We start from the raw sequence: 19,097 nt of genomic DNA, 5'->3' as shown, positions 1-19,097 counted from the left end.
ATCACATATTACTCACTATAAAAACCAATTAGAATGCTAATTGGTATATAGTTTTAAAAATTCTATTCATATGACAAAATAATTTACTATTTCAATTAAGTTTTCTGTATGGTATGATCTTATGTATTATGTATAATACATACACCCTGCTCAGCCTGTATAGTGTTCCTTGTAGTATTATTTTAGAGCATATCGTATGGATAGCCAACCGTGTGCTTCCCTGGGGAAGACTGTTTCATCTTTTTTCATCATTTCTTAGTTGCGTGTAGTTCTTTGTATGGAGTTGAGGACTCATAGGGATTTCTCCCATCCATGTCAGAATGTTAGGCAGTCATTGTAGTCAGATTTCATTAGTATTGCATCTGATATTACTAGGCAACACAACCTCACAGAAAACTTTCTGTTTCTCTGGCTTTCATAATCTTCCCTCTTCCTTTTCCATAATGATCTCAGACCCTTAGATGTAGATGCGTCCTTTGGGACTAAGACCCTCAAGTCTGCAGTTTGCTTGGTTGTGGTTTTCTGCAGTAAAAACTGTTGTAAGGAGAAATGTACTGGATGTGGGGTGAAGACTACATTTACTTCTGAAGGAGGATCCTACTTCTAATAGGATCCTCCATTAGCACGTAAGAATTTTGTGTTTTGGGTCTGGGTTACCTCTACCAACATAATCTTTTCTAGTTCAATCCATTTAATTTGTATCCATTTAATCTGTAAAGTCCATGCTTTAATTTCCCTCCATAGACAAATAGTCATCCATTCCTCAGTTGGAGGATATTTAGGATACTTCTATTTCCTGGCAATTGCAATAACATGGCTGAGTATACTCTGGTTTGTGAGGGTGAGAGATCAGGCCCTGTATCAATGAGTTAGATAGACCTGGGTAATATGGTACCTTTTTAAAAAAAAGATAGATTATTTATTTATTTATTTATTTATTTATTTATTTATAAGTACACTGTAGCTGTCTTCAGACACACCAGAAGAGGGCATCAGATCTCATAACAGATGGTTGTGAGCTACCAGGTGGTTGCTGGGATTTGAACTCAGGACCTCTGGAAGAGCAGTCAGTGCTCTTAACTGCTGAGCCATCTCTCCAGCCCCAATATGGTACATTTATTTTTAGCTTTTAAGCATTCTCCACAGTGGCTTGGGCAGTTTGCAATCCTACCAACAGTAAGTGAGCGCCCCCTTTCTCCATGTTACCTCCATCATTTTCTGTCTGTTGTTTTATTGATCCTCACTATTCTGACTGGAATAAGATGAAATCTCAAAGTTGTTTGATGTGCATTTTCCTAATTTCTAGGAACAATGAAAAACTTTGGGATGTTTCTTAACCATTTTTTCTGTCTTTTGAGAACTCCCTGTCTAGGATCTATGCCCATCTTTAGAATGGGTTGGTTGGCTGTTCCTTTCTGAATATTTGTTTTTTTTTAAGTCCCGCATGGGGCTTAACGGATGTTAATCTTCTGTTAGATGTTTAGTTGGCAAAGATTATTTCTCATTCTATGCTCTTTCTCTTCACCCAGTTGAATATTTATTTTACTTATTTTTTGTTTTGTTTTTGTTTAGTTTTGCAGAAACATTTAGTTTTATGAAGCCCCACTTGTCCTTGCTTCCCGTGGTTCCTGGGCAAAGGGAGTCCTATTCAGAAAGTCCTTTCCTACAGCTTCTTCATGTACGGCACTGCCTGTGTTTTTTTCTAGAGTTTGTTTCAGATTTTGTGTTTGCTATCTTTGGTCACATGAAATTGGTTTTCAGGCGAGATGACAGACATGGATCTAATTGGATTCTTCTGCATGTGGGCATAAAGTTGTCTTAGTACTATTTGTACTACTTTTTTTTCTCTCCAGTGTCTTTCTGGCATCTTTTTTTAAATATTAAGAGACTAAACTTACATGTAATCTTGTCTGTGTCTTCAATTTTGTTTCCCAGTCTACTCTCTGTTCTTGTGCCAGACCATACTGTTTTTATTACATTGGCTCTGCAATCGCCCTAAGATCTGGAATGGTAATTCCTCCAGTATCATTCTTCCTGTTCAGAATTATTTTGGTTATCTTTGGTCTTTTGGGGTTTAGTATGAATTATGGGATAGTTCTTTTTCTGAATAATTATTTCTCTGAATAATCGGTGGGGACTTTTGATTGCTATTACATAGAATCTGTAATAGCTTTTTGTAAATGATTATTTTCATACAATGTTAATTCTACCACTCCAAGAACACGGGCTTTCTTTTCATTCTTTGGTCCCCCCCCCTTGAGTTTTAAACATTTTCCTGTGGTGGTCTTTCCCTTCCTTGATTAGGTATATTATTAGATATTTTTGAGGGTATTCTGAATAGGAGTGTATCCATAACATCCTTTGTTGTATGTTTGTTGTTGGTGTGTGGAAAGTCATTGATTTGTGCAAGTTGATTCTGTATCTTGACTCACTGTTGAATTTGTTTATTGTGTCTAAAAGTTTTCTGGTAGAATTTTGGGGTCTCTAATGTGTAGGATCGTGGCATCTATAAATAGGGATCATTTGACTTCTTCTGTATTTGTATCCCTTTGATTTCCTTATCTTGCCTTATTGATCTAGGTCATGGTTTAAGCACAATAATGAAAAGAAGCGGGGCTAGTAGACTTTTCTGTCTTATTTCTGACTCACATGGTACGGCTTCAATTTTTTTCTTTATTTAGGATGATATTGGTTGTGACTTTATCATATATAACTTTTTTTAAACTTTTTAATACAGGTTTATATATTCAATTCTCAATCCACAAACCTTCTAGACAATAAGATTAATCCAATAAACAAAAATACAAACTGCTCTTCTATATGAGATAAAATGACCTACAGAAACCCTTAAAATATTTCCATCTACTTGTTGCCAATTACGGCCATCAGGATCCAGGTCTGCTTTCTCCAGCTCCATCTTGATTTCCTCCCTCAATCTCTGTTCCTGTTACGTTTTCCTACCTTTTCCCTGCCTACCTATCCACTGTCCAATTATGTGTCAACTTAACATAAATCTACATATCACCTTTTTTGTTTACTTAAAAAACAAAAACAAACTTTACCTTTAAATATAAGCTGTGTACAACTACTACCACTTGAAAATATTCTAAATCACTATTTTTTTCTTAAAGTTAATCATCTTGGTTATATTATAATACTAAATTAGTCTTCAACTCCATCAGAAATCTGAGAATGACCAAATATCAAAAAAACATAGGAAGCCTAACACGGTTTCTAGAGCTGAGAGTGGTTGTAGAGACAAATCTCCACTAGCAGACCCCTGTTAGCAACATGTGAGAGTAAGTCTTTGGCCTTCTGGCCCAGGATCACTGACAGACCTTGGAATGCAGAAATCTTGAAGGGCTAATAATTTTGGTTCAGCAAAGATTATCAGTTGACTATTCTGCATAAAGTGTTCCTTTCTGTACAGTATTAGTCTGTGGATGAAATAGGCAGTTTCTGCCCAGTGGCTGACTAGCCACAAAGTATACCTCACCTTGAGGTAGAGATGCTCAATTTCTTTATTAATTCCACCAAAGGGGAACTGCAAGGATCAGATATGTCTCAACAAAAGATAAATAACATTAAATGTCATAATTTATTGATTTCTGATGTTTTTGAAAACCATCTAAGTATAAAAAGCATTTCTGAACTGTTTGAATACTCTTGGCCATTTTAAAATTGAAATATCTCAAAAAACATATTTTTATTGATTCAGAACCATGAGTTTATTATCTAGACCTTAACAAGTATTATTTAATAAACTAAAAACAGTATACAAACCTTAAATATTTATCAAATAAATTTTATAGCACTGTAAAAGATTATAACTTTAACTTTGTATCAATTAGAAAGATTCTACCAGTGAAGATATGACTTTAACTTAGTTACCAAAAGAAGATTATGGCTGTATAATTCAATCTGGCTAATTCCTCCCTGTAAGATTATGACAATTTCTAGATCCTTCATAAAACAAACTTACAATAACCACTTTCATTCTCGAAAGTCCGGGGAACTGGGCGACGACTCTTCATAGCTTCTTCAAGTTGAATATATGGGCACTGAGAAGTTAGAAGGGGAGTGAGGAATGAGTTGGCCAGGCCTCAGAGGGAAAGCCACACTGACAATTGTTGGAGTCTCTGATGTCTGGAATTAGGCCAGCTTAACATTCTGATGACAAGCTTCACCATAGTTGTACATTCTGTAATATATATAAAACTCAACAGAAAACATTTTAGTATCGAAAAATATTTTGTTTGATCCTCTTCAAATTAGATTTTCAGGTGGTCTACCTATATTAAATTTAATTCATATAACTCTGGAGACCACATAGAGCCAAATCACAGTTTTTAAAAACACAAAGACAAAACCTTTCTCCCAAAATAGCAAGTTCCTTAGTTGTCAACTAGAATATCTTGTGTCTTGTATTCTTTCCCAGAAAAATAATATAAACACAAAACTCAACATCATACCCATTTTGAAACAATATAAATAATTAAGATACTCATAAAACTTCATTAGTGTGCATCTGATGAGCCAAGTAGCCTTATCAGGGCAATTCACAAATCAAACCAACTTACTCTCACTTACAAATCAATAAGAAAGCCATTTGTAAAACCAGGACCTTAGTCCAAAGTATTTCAATCTGTCCTTCTCTCAGTCTGCAGCATCAGATCTTCATTTATTAACAACTTCCCTAATATATGTCTGTATTCACTTTGTCTGCTGTACGGACTTCTATCTTAATTCTGAACTGCGGGTGAAAATTCTCACATGATTCGGGTAAACTCTGTAATCTCCTCTTCTAATTAAAAACAAACAAGCAAACTTGACTTGATCATTAATTCTATATACCATGTTTAAAACAAACAAAACACCAATTAATGCATTCTCTAAACAATACTCTAAAACCAGGACCTTACTCCAGAGTATTTCAACCTGTCCAGTTCTCAGTCTGCATCAGATCTTCATTTATTAATAACTTCCCTAATATATGCTTGCATTCACTCTGTCTGCTGTACAGACTTCTTAGTTCTGAACCTCGGGTGAAAATTCCCACGTGATTTGGGTGAGTTCTATACTCTCTTAAACAAACTTGACTTGTACATTAATTCTTTCTACCATCTTAAAACAAACAAATAAGCCTTTTAGTTTTTGAAAACAATTTTGTCAAACAATCAAATGGTTTCTAATCTTTCTTTCTCTATGTTTATGGTCGTCTGCCTTTTCATTGCAGGACACCCACAGCCTGCCAGCAGAGACTGCCTTTGTGTTTCTTTTGTATAAGGTTCCCAAGCTTGAGGCATCACATGACTCAACTAGGCACTGGACCCCTCTTAGAAAATAAAACTTTTTCTCTCTTAGGCTGATAGCCGTAACCTTTTAGTGAATTAGTTGGTGCACCACCTGTTGCAGGAATTATTAAAAAAGAATTGCTTAAGTCTTTTTTTAAATTTATTTTTTATTTTTTCCTTAAACTTTATTTTTTAAAAAATAAAGATATATGTACAGATTTTAAAAAGCATTTTTGCATAAAACTATATGAACATATGTTTGTCAGTACTTGAATTTTTTAAAGGTTGGATAGTATGCATTGAAATCTTACTAGTTACCATAAGCATAAAGTACATGTAAAACAAAACGTAACATGGAAATAGTCAAAGTTTTCTTGGCGTGTATATATTAAACACAATGATTTTTAAACACCAAAAATTGCCACAAGGCTATCTTCTTAGCTCTTGAGTTATTAATGATTTAAGATCTAGGTGTACCCCACTCTGAGTGGGTGCTATACACTTGTTTTTTTTTTTTTTTCTAAGAAGAACTGAGGCTTCCCCTTGTTGGCCTTTCTTTTTTTGAGCTTCATATGGTCTGTGAGTTGTTTCCCAACAGATTGGGAGAAGATTTTTACCAATCCCACATCTGATAGAGGTCTAATATCCAATATATACAAAGAACTCAAGAAGTTAGACTCCAGAGAATCAAACAATCCTATTAAAAAATGGGGTACAGAGCTAAACAAAGAATTCTCAATTGAGGAATATCGAATGGATGAGAAGCATCTAAGGAAATTACTTATCCCTTTATTGGCCCCTGCAGTCTTACTCCTCGGACACTGCTCTGGTGTGGAGCTGTGCGCATAGACTCTCACTCAGTCTGTGAGCTACACTCTACACGAGATTCCCTTCCCATGGGGTTCATTCCTCCCGCCCACTACCAACCCGCACAAACATCATTCCAAGGCCTGGTAACTTTTCATACAGGCTCATATATCCAAATATTCAGAGACAAACTGCCCTTCTATATGAGATAAAATGACCTACAGAAACCCTTAAAATATTCCCATCTACTTGTTGCCAATTACAGCCATCAGGATCCAGGTCTGCTTTCTCCAGCTCCATCTTGATTTCCTCTATATAGCTTTTACTATATTAAGGTATAATAACATATATTATTATTTATATAATAATATTATTATTATTCCTCTAGTGCTCCATTCTTTCGGTCTGTTAGCATGAAGGCATGTTGGCTTTGTCTGTATCTATTTAAATGATTATCTATTTTTGTCTTTAAATATATTTATATCATTTGCTTCCTTTGTTGACTTCTGTGTATTGAACCTTTCCTGTATTTCAGGGATATAGATATAGCCAACGTTGTCGTGGTGGGTAATCTTTTTGATATATGTCTGTATTTGTTTACAATTTTAAAAAATTGGAATAAGAGTTTTTTTCTGGGACCCTGTTTGAGTGATCATGTCTCATGAACATGGATTTTAGTTACTTCAAATTTCATGTTCCAATGCGAAGCAGTTTTATTAAGTTTTACTCTTTTGCAGAACGAACATGTCACAAATGAAGCTAAGTTTAAAGTAAATTAGTGGGTGCATCATAGAGGTATGTATAACATGAAGGGGGAAGCTTCTTTATATGTCCAGGATGCTCTACCTGATGACTCTCTTAGCTTTGGAGTTGGTGGAAGCTAGTGTTCTACTAAGTTAGCAGATTTCAAAAGATTTTTAAAAGTCTATTAGTCTTAAAAAGTCAGTTCTGGCACTTGAGGTGGGCAATTTGTTGTTCTAGAGGCCGATAACTAGCCTAAGTTACCTCTCGAGCTACATTACAATTGCTCCATGGTGCTGAACTTCCAATCATTTTATGCAGATCCTGCTTTGTTTCATGAATTCTCATGTTCATTCTGTTAGCGTTGTATCATATGTTGTGTTCATGGGAGGGGCACATATCATTTTATAATATTACAAACTCCCTTATAGCTAGGATCTGATGTAGATGTGGCTGTGTAGTGAGCAGGATAACAGTCCTCTTTGGAGAGGAATAGCCAGTAAAGGCCATTAAAAGAGCAACTCTTGGACCATTCCAAAACTGTTAGTTATTGTGACTCAGATATGTTTTTTTAGCCTCTGTATTTGGCATAACATTAACATCTGATATGGTAATATGACTAAAATTAAGGAACCAGGAACACAGTTTAGCCTAATAAAGTTGACATTTGAAATAAACTATCCTAAAATAACCAAAACGTACATATTTTAACTAGATTGACAATTCCTAATCTGTCCAAAGCAGAGTATGGCTGCTCTAGGATCTGTCTGTTTTTCAGATCAGTGGAACTCAAACATTCAATGGGTTAACAAGACAGAAGCAAAAAAAAAAAAAAAAAAAAAAAAAAATCAGAATCCATGTTTAACAGGTTTGATCAGTTAAATGAGAAATAAGTGAGAAACTAGGAAATTTACCAACAATTATTGAAGATGGATCTCAGCATAAATTCCAGAGCTTTTTTTCCCCCCTGAAAGTTGCCTGTCTGCTAATAAGGGGTGGTGGTTTGAATGAGAATTGCCTCCATTGGCTCATATATTTCAATGCCTAGTCTCTAGTTGGTGGAACTGTTGGAGGAAATGTGTCTCTGGGAGAGTGGGCTTTGAGGTTTCAAAAGCCCATGCCAGGCAAGGTCTCACTTCCATACTACTTCCAACTTGGGGACTGGATGGAAGCTCTCAGCTGCTCCTTCAGCACCATGCCTGCCTGCCTGCTGCTGTGCCTCCCGCCAACAGGAACTAGCATTTCCCCTGAAACTCTGCTCAAGTCCCCAGTTAAAGACTTTCTTTTCTAAGTTGCCTTGGTTGTAACTAAGACTCTAGGGGGTATGTGTTTTTGGTCAGATTATTTTGCTGCTTTTGAGATCAACTTTCTCAGCTCTTCCCATGAGTCCATCTTTTCCCACTGGGTCTGGAAGTTATCCTGTATGTTTATGGAAACATGATTGTGCTTATGACAAAGGGGTGACAAAGCCTAGCTGGACCACCTCAGAGTCACACATTGTTGTACCATGCTTGGCAAGGCAAAAAACATGGCTTTGCTATTAAAGGGAATAAGAGATAGTTTATCCAGGAGCTATCTTGAGTGACCATGCACAGGAAACATAAATTTAGGTTACCCCAAATTCCCTTTTCTGTTTGCAGGTACACTTTTCTCTCCATCTTCACCAGGAATATTGGCCTGTAGTTTTCTTTTTTTGTCATTTATCTGGTTTTGGCATTAGAGTGATTCTGCTTTCACAGATACTCAGGGTTTGGATGGTCTACAAATACAAACCCTGGAGATGTCAGAACTTTACTGAGGAAAACCGTAGATGGGAGGTAATATTTAGGAGGAATGTCCTTGGAGCAAAACAAGACCCTAGGATAGGGAAACACAGAAGAGTACTCTCAGCTAAGGTCAAAGGCCTTGTTACCTTTCTTCGTAATTGTTGTTCACAGGTGGCTTGCAGACCTGTCTTTAGTAGTTAGAAAAAGAGCAGCTGAAAAACCAAGTTTGTTTATTCCTGAAGTTAATCCAGATTCTTATGTTGCTATGATTACCCTCCCTTCTAGGTCTTTGTGTTGCCCAGGAAGGCATTGGCCATGGCAAGAGGCATTCAATATGAAGCTTGAAGGACATTCATGGACTCACAATGCAAAGCATTTTCAGGTTTAACAAGGGAGTGTGTGTAAACTTGGAGGAGACAGAGCTGAGCCAAATAAAGTACCTGGGAACGTGGGAATTCTGAAGGTGTTTGAAAATGTTAGGTCTCTTTATGTAATCACACTTAAAGTTTACTGGAGTTAAAATTGGTAAGAATGATTTGGATCAATGTTAGACATATTACTGAACATAATTCATAGTTTTCAGAAAGTTTGTTGCAAAGTACTTTCTCTGCTGGTGAAATGAACCAGATTAAATTATATTAAATACAGGTTTATTGGGAGGCTGGTCTCAGGCAAAGTCACTGGCCCCAAAGACTGAGGTCAAGGAAGTCACATGGGAAGAGAGGTGGGGAGGGGGAAGAGAAAGAGAGAAAGGGCATGCTCAGAGAGAGAAGAGAAGGAGGGAGAGGAGGAGGAGGGAGAGGAAAAGGAAGGGAGAGCAAGAGTCAACAAAATGTCTGTATTATATAGGTATTATATAGGGTAGAGCCTCTGGGGGAAGGGCAGTCCAGACTCTGAGCTGGAAAGTTCAGGTTTGGGGGCAAAGTCTGTCAGGTAAAGACTGGGGATGCTGGGAGAACCTGGAGGCCAGGTCTGTTTTGATATGTAAACTATGAACCTCAGTAATGTTAGATGTTGAGTACCGGAAAAGCATAAGAAAAATTGTAAAACAAAAACAGCAGCAAGGGGAACCAATTCCTGTAAAATTCTGTTGTATTTGGAGTACCATTGCTGTTGCTTTTGAGACTCTGCTAGGCAAAGCTAAGCTGAGCTCAGAAGGCCAGCGACCTGCTAGGGAAACTCAGTTCTTCATCTGAACTCAGCTCCCACATATGAGCCCGTGGTTCAGATGACAATAATTAAGATAAAAAGGAATATTGTTTTTAAAGTCCAGAAAAACTAAAGATGAGGTCATTTTAAAGACAGAGTTCAAACAGACTTCCCAGGAGTGCCTAGAGACTCCAAACCAGTTCCCTTACAACAACAGCCTTATAAATTTTCATCACTGGGCACCGTTAAACCCTGTGGATCCTACTTGTCCCAGACTCTATCTTCAGACAGTTTAAGAGTTCTGTTACCTCTCCTGCAGTAGTGAGCAGGCCTCCACTACCAACTTTCCTGGGGTTTCCTGGCCAGGCTGTCCATGAATAAAAAACAAAATTAGGCTTTCTTCTTAAAAATATTACAGCTTCACAATACCTTTGGTTACAAAGGGTGGGGATGTTGTTTACTGACAACAGATTTAAAAGCATCAGAAGCTTAATTAGCTAAATATCTCAAATTAAAACAAAACAACAAGAAACACCTTCCAAAATAGAGGTTCACTTACTTGCCAGCCATCAGTTGGTTAATAAAACAATCAAATAAGCAAAGAATCACACGGTAAATAACAGAGCCTCTTAACAGACTCACTGATTCTGTCACAGGGTCATAAAGCAAGTAAATAAAAATAACAAGTTCCTGATTTTACAGCACACCTGGGGGCTTCTTCCATTAACAGACAAAAACTTACAGACCTTTATGGACTTTAAAAATCTTCTACAACAAGCTATAAAAATAAATGTTGTGTTTTTCAAAAGCCAAGTATATGTTTTATGGATCATGCTATGGTGAGGTGGGAGGGGGTACCTCAACAGGCCCATCCTGAGACATCCCTTCCTCCTGAGGTACCAACCACACAACAGCATACATAGTGTGGAGTAGAGTTTAGTTAGGGCTTGGGAAGGGGAGTTGAGAAGGGAGTAGAGACAGAGAAAGACAGAGAGGGGGAAGAGGGGGAGAGGGGAAGAAGGGAGAGGCTGGCCAGGAATATGTGGAGAGAGGGCATGAGGAGGAAGGGGAGAGAAGGAGAAAGGGGTCAGGGAGAGAAGGGGGAGGGGCAGAGAGAGTGAGGGGGCAAACAGCTCCTTTTATAGCAAGCCAGGTCTACCTGGCTGTTGCCAGGCGACTGTTGGGTGAAGCCTAAAAGAAATGCTAACAATACTGATAATAAACAGATTGTGGCCATCCTGGTTTTTCCCTGACTTATGAAAATACAGATTCTGACTAGACCTCTAAATGCTTCAAATGTAAAAATCAGGCCTTGCCTTATCCTGGTGTGACATCAGGCTTCCTCAGAGACAGGCAAATTCACAGATAGGTTTCAAAGGAGTTTCCATACCATTGTTACTGACTTTAAAACTGGATTTTTTTACTAATCCTGTCTGCTCTATTGATAAAAAACAAAACAAAACAAAAAAAACATGGACTTGGCTTTTCAGTGACTACTCAATAATCTAGCACCTAATGTTTCATGGTGTTAAGAAAGGAAACAGCAAAGGAAGGTAAGTGGGTAAAAATACGAAAGGATTTCTAAGAAATAAGGATTCATATTTGAAGGTTAAAATGAATGAATATGTCCAGATGGAAAGGAAAAATAAATTTATGGCAGTTATGAGTACTTCAGTAAGTTATTTAAGGTACAAAAAATATGGGACTTAAAGATGATACAAAAACTTCAGAGTCCGAGTCATTGAGGTTAAACCTCCAGTTAAATCAATTGAGTTTCTTGGGGACAAACTAGAAACCTTGTGCAATGGAAACTCCCAGAAATCTGTGGGTGACTCTAGCTAAGACTTGTTTCAATCAAGAATAACTCCATATTCCTGTATCCAGGCAAGATTTCCAGTGGAGGCATTGGGACACCAACCCAGCCACATAAACTTCAACCTAAAATTTGTTCTGCATATAAGGTGTGCTGGGGTAAAGTTGGTGCAAATATTGTAGAAATGGCCAGCCAATAGCTAGTCCACCTTGAGTCCCATGTCATGAGAGGGAACCCAGCCTGAACACTGCCTGGAGGGCCAGGGCCCAGAAGATGGAGAGCCTAGAGACCAAGAATAGAACCAAACAAGACCAACCACAAAAAAGGTCAACATTTTGCTCTACTCATAGATTAGTGTCTAGCCCAATTGTCATCAGAAAAGTTTCATCCAGCAACTGATGGAAACAGCCAAACATTAAGCAGAGCTTGGGAAATCTTGCTTAAGTTGGGGAGGAAGGATTGCAGAAGTCAGAGGGGTCAAGGACACCAGGAGAACAGAGTCCACACAATCGACTAACCGGAGCTCACAGGGACTCACAAAGGCTGAACCGATAATCAGGGAACTTACATAGGACTGACCTAGGCTCTGTACATATTTGTTGCAGTTGCGTAGCTTGGTCTTTCTGTGGGATTCCTGATGGTGAGAGCACGGTGTGTTTGATTTTTTTTTTTTTTTTTTTGTCAGCTTTTGAGGCTCTTTCCCTCATACTGGGTTGACTCTCATACTGGGTTACCTTGTCTAGCCTTAATACAAGGTGCCTAGTCTTAATTGCAACTTGATATGCCATGTTTGGTTGACATCCCCGAGAGGCCTGCCCTTTACTGAAGGAAAATGGAACAGGAGTGGAAGGGGGCGGGAGTAGAGGGGAGATGGGCGTGGCTGGGGGGGGCAGAGACTTAAACAGGGAGGAGTGGAGGCAGGAGAAACTTTGAACTGTGATTGGGATGAAACAAATATCATGTTCTCATAAGTTATTAGACTATTATTCTCGGTAACAATAATAATACTGGCTCCCAAAGATTTAAAAAAAGGTTAAAATGGTCATAAATACAGGATAAAAAATAAAATCTTCTTTAGTCATTTAATTTTTTTTCATATTTGTGTTGATAACTTTCAGGCTTTATTTTTGCTATTGATCAAACACATGGGTCTGTTCAAGCTGTTTACAGATGCTTATTAAAGGGATTCTCTTTGTTATGAGGATCTCAACAAAAATCCAAACAATTGTTCTACTTCTGTATCTAAAACATTTATCTCCTTTCTGCAAAGTTTTGGAAGTCAATGTCCCTCATGACACTCTCTATAACCCTTAAGGAAAATTCATAATTAAGTTAGTACATTTTTTTTGTACAAATATCAAATATATAAAACAAAAGAGAGAAGAAAAGATTAACTGCTCAGAAACAACTTTCCTGAATTTCAACTACATGTAAACTGCGTGTAACTTCTAATTCTTATCCCCATCACCAAACTTTTTTCTGTTACACTGACAGTTTGTGCCACATTCTGTAATAGTTCTTGTCATATTATTGTATATATTAATAATGTCTTCAACTCTACATTTAAGATATCAAACAACCATCTCATATTGGCTTCTATAAGAACTAAAAGAAGAATGTTTTTCAGGAAATACAAATGTTCTATTGGGGAAATTATTAATAGTACCGGAAACTAGGCGTAAAATGTATTTTTTTTAGGATTGTTAATTGTTGGCATCCTAACACTTCTTAGAGTTATAACTGCTACTATGGTGGGAGCGTTGGCTCTCAAACATGAAATATAAACAGTTCAGTTTGCCAATGAACTGGTTAAAACTGTTTCAAATATAAAAAGAGCACAAGAGAAAAGTAGGCATAAACCTTTGTAAAAGCTTGGGTGCTTTCATTGATGACACTGGATTAGGTAACAAGAGCAGGCTATTAAATATTGATAAAACTGACATATGATCACAATTATGTTTGTATTTCTGATTTATCTCATAATAAATATAAATACCCACGTGACTTGCTTAAAAACCTATTCAGATGGAAGTATAGACGGAATACAACAGTATTATTGACCTTAGCCAATTATATGAAGGAACACATTTATTAGAACGTTCTCATTTGTCAATAGTTTCTAGCCAGCAGTTTATAGATGAATTTGAAAGTACCTTACAGCGTCACAATCCCTTTAATACTTTACTATGTTAAGCTACTAAAATCCTGATAAATTTAACATTAGCTATTATTAGTCTTTTATTACTTCTAACAGGGTGCTTCTTCACCTCAAGAATCCTGAAAGGGCTGATTCTCCATAAAGACTGGTTTACATCACCATGACACAGTCAGAAGAGAGGAGGTGATTGGTTCTGATCATCTACAGTTTGTTTCTCAAGTGCAAGCCCTGACACAGATGGGGCTATGTGACTGAGGACAAAGGCAGGTGGGAGATAATGAATGGGTGAATGTCCTTCAGGAAAAACAAGACCACAATGACGTGGAAGTGTGGAAGAGGGAACTGAGGCGGTATTGCACTGCTCACACTCTGCTTACAGAGCTGTCTTTAGTAGTCAGATGAGTGATATACGAACAACAGCAGAACAAAGGAGAAGGTGTTTATTTATGAACCGAATCTCTCATTACTACCCTGAATTGCAATGCGGCTGCTGTCCTGGCAATAGGAGGAGTTTGGGAGTGCCCCTTCTGTTGCTGTTTTTTGAGTAGTTTAAGAAGGATTGGCTGTATATCTTCTTTGAAAGTCTGAGGGAGTCCTGCTGTGATACCATCTGGACTTGGACTTTTTTTTTTTTTAAGCTGGGAGGCTTTTTTATTACTATTTCAATATCTCTTTATATTGTTGACAGTCTGTTGGTTTGGCTGAATCTAGAAAGTCATTTCTTTTAGGTTTTCCATCTTAATAGAATACTGATTTGTAAAATATTCCCTTACATTCTGAATTTCTTTTCTATCTGTTGTAATGTCTATATTTCCATATCTGATTATGTTAACTTGGGGTTTCTTTTTCTTCCGTTTAGTTGGGCCAATGGTCATCAGTTTTGTTTGCATTCTCTTAAACCATAAGCTCCGAGATTTGTTGGTTCTTTGTATTGATTTATTTGCTTCTATTTCAATAATTTCTGCTCCGATTATCCTTATATGTGATTTGTGATTTTACTCTTGAAGCTTTAAGTACATTTTTTCAAATTCTTTATTCATAGCTCTTTATGATGTACCATAGGGCCTTTCATTTCTGGACTTGTCTATTTGGTGCTCTATGTATTTTTTTTGTGGCTGTTTGGGTATAAATTTCCTTACTTTGGGGGAAGTTTTCTTCTATGATCATGTTGAAGATTGGGTCTATGTCATTGACTTGAAACTCTTCTCCCTTATTTATCCCTACAGTTAGCAAATTTGGCCTTTTCATGGTGTTCCACATATTTTGTATGTTTTTTTGCTATGTTTGAATTTTTTCATGTTTCTTGTTTACTTGGTCTGTGTCTTTATTTATCTTCAAGTCCCGATAGTCTATGTTCTGCTCAATTAATTCTACTAGTCAGGCTTTTCTTTGAGTTTTCTAGTTTTCCTATTACTGGGTTTAAAAATTCTGTCTTTATTTCATTTTAAACATTCTTCATTGTTTCTCTTTATTGAATTCTGTTCTTAGGACCTGGATTGTCTTCATGTTTTCTTGGGCATCACTCAGGCTTGGATTTTCCTTAGTGGTCTTCCTCCTTAAAGTTATTGAGCTGTTTCTTTCTGTCTTCTGTCTCCTTGAATTCTTTGATGTAATTTATGAATTAAAAAAAATTCTGTAACCTGATACTTATCTAGTCCCCAATTTTTTTTTTCAGGACTAAGAGGTTCAAAGGGAGATACTGGTTTGAACTTTTATGCTGTTTGCATTTTTTGTAATGATATCTAGCCAATGCAGACTTCTTTTGTTTCTGTCTGATTTGAACAGAGCAGATTGGAGCAAAAAAGGGGATGTATGGGTGAGTTGGATCTTGTCTTAGTTTTTTATTGCTGTGAAGAGACACCATGACCACAGCAACTCATAGAAAAGAAAACATTTAATAGGGTCTGGCTTACAGTTTCAGAGATTTAACTTATTATTTTCACAATGGGAAGCATGACAGCATCCAGGCAGACATGTTGCTAGAGAAGGCATGGAGAGTTCTGCCTCTTGATCTTCAGGTGGTAGGAGACTGAGACTATATACCACACTGGGTATAACTTGAGCATAAATGACCTCAAAGCCTACCTCCACAGTGACACACTTCCTCCAATAAGTCCATTTCCTATTAGTACCACTCCTTATGAACTTATAGGGATCATTTTTTAATTAAAACACCACAGGTCCATAGGTTGAAAGAGACATGGATGAAGTGAACTCAGTTGGACAGGAGGACTGGGTTGGTGAGCAGTTGTGCATCTTGTTCTAAGCCTAGCTTGTGCAAGTAGATCTGGGGGCTAGAGATGGTGTGTAGAATTAGACAGTTACAAATCTAGACCCCAGCGAAGGATGGGAAGAATCTGGCTGGGAGAAAAGTTTTGGTGTGGTAGATAAGTCAGGGGATGGGCAAGGCAGGTTCTGGTGAAAGCTCAGGTTTTAGTTTCATGATGCTTTCAAATTTGGGCAAACCACGGCAGGACAGTGATGTTAACCTAGACTATATCTAGTGGTTATGGAGAGTGCATGAAGGGGAGGGCCAGGCAGAATTATCTGGCTAGTCCCTGGAATAGGATGTGCACATCTGGCTGGATGAAGAGGCTGGATGTGGTTTGGGAGAAGCATGTGGTTCAGCACCAGGCAGCACAGGTTCTGGCAGAAGCCTAGAGGTTTGTTATAATGCAAAGTCCATCTTCTTAAATGTCAATACAGTCATGGTAAATTATTCGGAACACCTCAGTGGTGTTTTTGGAACATCGATGGACAATTCTATGTGAAAAAAGAATCCAGTGGGATTTCATGTGTACTATAGATTGAATTAGTTGATTTCTTTCACAAAGCGTATAGATATTTGTTCATTAGACAGGTCACTGCAGTTCTCTTATTTGTTTTAGAACCCTGGCACACACACAAATCCTCTGTCTTGCTAACATCTATGGCAAAACCTGCTAGGGTTCTTTAGTTTTCTTGGTTGTCATCGTCCTTTAATGAGGACAATACTGCCCCAACAATTTTTTTTTTTTTAAAACTAAACTCTCAATGAAGATAATAATAGTACTGACAACTTTATTTTTTTGTATATTATAGATGCTACCTAACTTTCATACTATGTTCCGAAGATGCATACTGTTATATGGCTGTCTTAGAGTTCTGAATCTTTGACATCTGTTAAGTTTATCATGGCCCCTTAGACTGACTCTCTTTTGAGGTTTCCTAATTGCTTTCTCTTCTGCATAACCCTTTTTGCCAACCAGGAAGCAGAGTAGTCTGTGCCTCTAAACCCCTAACAGCTGTTAGGGTGACCTCTGAGAGGAAGAAGTGATGGAGTAGTCGTTAGAAAGATTCCTTGATCTTGTAAAGCTTGCTCCTGCCACCCTCTCTGTTCAAGGGATCATACCAGGCAAGTATAAGCCCACTCGACATGGGGCCTGCACAGCTTCATAGACTTCCACCTCCTGATTCCACTGGAACCATTCAACCATATTTACTCAACCTCACCATCACTACCTTAGTCCCCAGACTAGACAGCTCCCCGCTGGCATTACCCACCAGCTGCCACCAGCCTTTCTACTTTTAACTTCTGATTCTCAGTATTTCTTGGGACCCATCTTCCTTGCTATAGGCAAATACTCGGTCATCCCTCCTTATTCATACCCAATTCTGCTGCCAACTTTCAACTCTAACTTTCCCTCCACATCTTACTAGTTTTTTCCTTGATACAAATGCCTTTTGTCTAGCTGATGGGCTATTTGACTCATCGCTCTTTTTTTTTTTTTTTTACTATTCTGGGCTTTCTTTTAGGACTCCAAACAAAAACAACTCAGCGGTTTTTTAAAAAATTAATTTATCCCTCTGTCTCTCTACTTTTCAGAAAACCTTAAGGAAATTTCAGATAAGCTTGACATGCTGTAGGATCAACTGGATTCTGTGGCCCCCATGATACTCTAAAATCAGAGTCCTTCTGACAAATACCAAAGCCAGGATTTGTGCCTTCCTCCAGGAACAATGATCACAAACTCAAACTGTTTTGAGGTGGAACCCAATGATTCAGAGGCCAGACCTGAAGAATTCAGCCTCCTCTTTTGATGGGCTCTTGATTCCCTCCTATCCTGGCTCCTTTTCCCACTCATCCCTTTCCTTTTTCTTATCCTCATTTTTACCCCGTCTTTAACATTTGTGTAGAAGTGATTTCTAGAATGAATCATCACCACCTCTTGGTTCTCACCACATTAAGATGAAGCAAAAGCAACACTTCCCTTAGAATCACTCACACCACAATCTTCCAAGCAACCCCCCTCCCCCAGCCAGCAGGAAGTAGCCTGACAGAAAAGAACACCTCCTTTTATGTTTATATATGAAGAATTTGGAATAAAGGAAATCCCTTACCTCAAACTAGGACTGTAAAACAAGCCCAAGGCAACAAAAAACCCTTCATTCATAGAATCTCAGAAAGCAGCTGATTTCTACCATATCCCCTGGACCTGGAGGTTACAGAAACAAACAAACAAACAAACAAATAAAACCCCAGAAACCAGTCTGGCATCTCCTACCCTGCGGTTTCTTTTGGCCTGGCTATCCACCCTCCCTATTCTGATTGGTGGAAGTTGATTATAGATGCTATGTGGCAAGTTCTCTCCGAAGGCTCAGATACTGCCTCATAGGATTTTTGGCTGCCAATCCCTGACCAAGAATAGTAGGCTCTCACCATTTTGAAGTCAAACAGAGTCTAAACTTTCATTTTTCTTCATTTTCATTGACCTATGTTTTTACATTTTTTTAAAGGTGGAATTGAGACACAAAATAAAAAAAAGTATCCGGACAGGTTTGTTTTTCTAAAAAAAAAAAAAAAAAAAAAAAAAAGAGGGAAAGTTAAGGAAAGGCAAACACAATATTTCGCCCTATGTATTTCAGACCTCAAAGGAATTGCACGTGGGAAAAACTATCACTACAAGGAAGAGATTAACATCAAGACAGGAGGTGATTAAAGAGCAAAAAAAAAAAAAAAAAAAAAAAAGGAAAAAAAGAAAAAGAAAAAAACCAAAAACCAAAACAAACAAACAAACAAAAAAAAAAAAACACGAAGATTTTTGAGCAGTGGGTGGGTCAAATTCTCTTTGGCAGCATCTCACTTGTGGAGAATCTATGAAAGTGTGCAGAGAGAACACAGAACCACAAGATAAAAACAAAGACATCAAGAGGACTAACAGAGGAAAAAAAAAAAAAACCCAGAAAAACAAAAACTAAAAACAACTGTGACAGCTTGACTTTGTGAAACTGTTTTGGAAGCCACGCCTGATTTGGATAAAAATTGGTGTGTGTGTGTGTGTGTGTGTGTGTGTGTGTGTGTGCTGAATGCTTTCAGGACCTTGGTATTA

This window comes from Micromys minutus (genome assembly GCF_963924665.1).
Source record: "Micromys minutus genome assembly, chromosome: 8".
Classification (NCBI taxonomy): Eukaryota; Metazoa; Chordata; class Mammalia; order Rodentia; family Muridae; genus Micromys; species Micromys minutus.
The sequence above is the reverse complement of the archived record's forward strand: the minus strand, read 5'-3'. Positions refer to the sequence as shown.